We start from the raw sequence: 3,802 nt of genomic DNA on the forward strand, positions 1-3,802 counted from the left end.
CTCCCTCTATGTCAATCCCAGCCGAATTGCATAGGTGGCAAATGAGGTGAGGAAAGGCTAACCTTGCCATAGTGGAGGACTTGTCAGCCACCTTGTAGAGTTCTTGAGGTATAATCTCATGAACTTCCACCTCTTCTCCAATCATGATGCTATGGATCATGATGGCCCGCTCTATAGTAACTTCAGACCGGTTGCTGGTGGGAATGATTGAGCATTGAATGAACTTCAACCATCCTCTAGCTATAGGCTTGAGGTCCAATCTTCTTAGTTGAACCGGCTTGCCTTTGGAGTCAATCTTCTATTGAGCTCCTTCCACGCATATGTCCATAAGGACTTGGTCCAACCTTTGATTAAAGTTGACCCTTCTAGTGTAGGGGCGTTCATCTCCTTGCATCATGGGCAAGTTAAACGCTAACCTCACATTCTCCGGACTAAAATCTAAGTATTTCCCCCGAACCACTGTAACATAGTTCTTTGGATCCGGGTTCTTACTTTGATCATGGTTCTTGGTGATCCATGCATTAGCATAGAACTCTTGAACCATTAGGATGCCGACTTGTTGGATGGGATTTGTTAGAACTTCCCAACCTCTTCTTTGAATTTCATGTCGGATCTCCGGATACTCATTTCTTTTGAGTTTGAAAGGGACCTCAGGGATCACCTTCTTCTTGGCCACAACATCATAGAAGTGGTCTTGATGGGCTTTGGAGATGAACCTTTCCATCTCCCATGACTCGGATGTGGAAGCTTTTGTCTTCCCTTTCCCCTTTCTAGAGGACTCTCCGGTCTTAGGTGCCATCAATGGTAATGGAAAAACAAAAAGCTTATGCTTTTACCACACCAAACTTAGAATATTGCTCGACCTCGAGCAATAAACAAAAGAATAAAAGAAGAAGAAGAAGAAATATGGAGAGGGAGAGGGAGATGTGGTTTCGGCCAAGAGGAGTGTAGAGGGATGTGTTGTGTGAATTTGATGAAGAATGGAGGGTTTTATATAGGGAATGGAGGGGGGAAAGGTTCGGCCATATGGGTGGGTTTGGGTGGGAATTTGGTTTTAAATTTTGAAGGTAGGTGGAGTTTATGAGGTAGGTTTATGGGAAAGAGTGGATGGATGTGAGTGGTGAAGAGGTGATGGGGAAGAGAGATTGAGGTGATTGGTGAAAGGTTTTTGGGGAAGAGTGTTTATGGGGTTGTGTGAAAGAGAGTGGTGAGAAGAAGTGAGTGGAGGTAGGTGGGGATCCTGTGGGGTCCACAGATCCTGAGTGGATCCTGTGGGGTCCACAGATCCTGAGTGGATCCTGTGGGGTCCACAGATCCTGAGGTGTTCAAGGATTTACATCCCTGCACCCATTAAGCATGTAAAAATGCCTTTGCACCCAACTCTGGGCGTTCAGTGCCAGGTTGGTGGCCATTTTGGGCGTTCAACGCCCATTTGTGTGCCATTTTTGGCGTTGAACGCCAGAACCATGCCTGTTCTGGCGTTCAGCGCCCAGAAGCTGCCCATTTTGGGCGTTCAGCGCCAGAACCATACTCTGTTCTGGCGCTGAACGCCAGACAGATGCTCCTCCAGGGTGTGATTTTTCTTCTGCTGTTTTTGATTCCGTTTTCAATTTTTATATTTATTTTATGACTCCACATGATCATGAACCTATAAAGACATATAATTAAGAAAAATATAGTTAGATAAATAAAAATTGGGTTGCCTCCCAACAAGCACTTCTTTAATGTCAATAGCTTGACAGTGGGCTCTCATGGAGCCTCACAGATGTGCAGAGCTTTGTTGAGACTCTCCAACACCAAACTTAGAGTTTGGATATGGGAGTTCAACACCAAACTTAGAGTTTGGTTGTGGCCTCCCAACACCGAACTTAGAGTTTGACTGTGGGGGCTCTGGTTGACTCTGCTTTGAGAGAAGCTTTTTCTGCTTCCTCTCCATGGTTGCAGAGGGAGATCCTTGAGTTTTAAACACAAGGGAGTCCTTACTCCATTGAAGGACTATTTCACCTCTGTCAACATCAATCACAGCTCTTGCTGTGGCCAGGAAAGGTCTTCCTAGGATGATGGATTCATCCTCTTCCTTTCCAGTATCCAGGACTATGAAATCAGCAGGGATGTAAAGGCCTTCAACCTTTACTAACACGTCCTCTACTTGTCCATAAGCCTGTTTTCTTGAACTGTCTGCCATCTCCAATGAGATTTTAGCAGCTTGCACCCCATAAATTCCCAGTTTCTCTATTACAGAGAGGGGCATGAGGTTTATTCCTGAACCAAGGTCACACAGAGCCTTAAAGATCATGGTGCATATAGTACAAGGTATTATGAACTTTCCAGGATCCTATTTCTTCTGAGGCAATGTCAGTTGACCCAGATCACTTAGTTCATTGGTGAACAAGGGAGGTTCAACTTCCCAAGTATCAATGCCAAATAATTTGGCATTCAGCTTCATGATTGCACCAAGAAACTTGGCTGTTTGCTCTTCAGTAACATCCTCATTCTCTTCAGAAGAGGAATACTCATCAGAGCTCATGAAGGGCATAAGGAGGTTTAATGGAATCTCTATGGTCTCTAGATGAGCCTCAGAGTCCTTTGGTTCCTCAGAGGGAAGCTCCTTATTGATCACTGGACGTCCCAGGAGGTCTTCCTCCTTGGGATTCATGTCCTCTCCTCTCCTCACAGGTTCGGCCATGGTGCTTATGTCAATGGCCTTGCACTCTCCTTTTGGATTCTCTTCTGTATTGCTTGGGAGAGTACTAGGAGGGATTTCAGTGATCCTTTTACTCAGCTGGCCCACTTGTGCTTCCAAATTTCTAATGGAAGACCTTGTTTTATTCATGAAACTTATAGTGGCCTTGGAAAGATCAGAGACTAAGTTTGCTAAATTAGAAGAATTTTGTTCAGAGTTCTCTGTCTGTTGCTGAGTGGATGATGGAAAAGGTTTATTATTGTTAAACCTGTTTCTTCCACCATTATTAAAGCCTTGTTGAGGCTTTTGATCCTTCCATGAGAAATTTGGATGATTTCTCCATGATGAGTTATAGGTGTTTCCATAAGGTTCACCTAAGTAATTCACCTCTGCTCTTGCAGGGTTCTCAGGATCATAAGCTTCTTCTTCATAAGAAGCCTCTTGAGTATGGTTGGATGTAGCTTGCATTCCATTCAGACTCTGAGAGATCATATTGACTTGCTGAGTCAATATTTTATTCTGAGCCAATATGGCATTCAGAGTATCAACTTCAAGAACTCCCTTCTTCATAGGCGTCCCATTACTCATAGGATTCCTTTCAGAAGTGTACATAAACTGGTTATTAGCAACCATGTCAATGAGTTCTTGAGCTTCTGCAGGCGTTTTCTTTAGGTGAATGGATCCACCTGCAGAAGTTTCCAATGACATCTTTGATAGCTCAGATAAACCATCATAGAATATATCCAGGATGGTCCATTCTGAAAGCATGTCAGAAGGACACTTTTTGGTCAACTGTTTGTATCTTTCCCAAGCTTCATAGAGGGATTCACCTTCTTTCTGTCTGAAGGTTTGAACATCAGCTCTAAGCTTGCTCAGCTTTTGAGGAGGAAAGTTCTTGGCTAAGAAAGTCGTGACCAGCTTATCCCAAGAGTTCAGGCTGTCTTTGGGTTGAGAATCCAACCATAATCTAGCTCTGTCTCTTACAGCAAAAGGGAAAAGCATGAGCCTGTAGACTTCAGGATCTACTCCATTAGTCTTAACAGTATCACATATCTGCAAGAATTCAGTTAAGAACTGAAAAGGATCTTCAGATGGAAGTTCATGAAACTTGCAGTTCTG

General features: G+C 43.7%; 1 non-coding gene across 1 annotated transcript; it reads left to right on the forward strand.

Annotated features, from left to right (window-relative positions):
* The first annotated feature begins 3,445 nt into the window (after window positions 1–3,445).
* On the forward strand, window positions 3,446–3,553 carry LOC112752518 (small nucleolar RNA R71). Its single transcript, XR_003176952.1, has one exon. It is a non-coding gene; the product is annotated as a small nucleolar RNA R71 (small nucleolar RNA).
* Window positions 3,554–3,802: the final 249 nt, after the last annotated feature.

The sequence above is a fragment of the Arachis hypogaea genome, chromosome 15, assembly GCF_003086295.3.
Source record: "Arachis hypogaea cultivar Tifrunner chromosome 15, arahy.Tifrunner.gnm2.J5K5, whole genome shotgun sequence".
Taxonomy (NCBI): domain Eukaryota; kingdom Viridiplantae; phylum Streptophyta; class Magnoliopsida; order Fabales; family Fabaceae; genus Arachis; species Arachis hypogaea.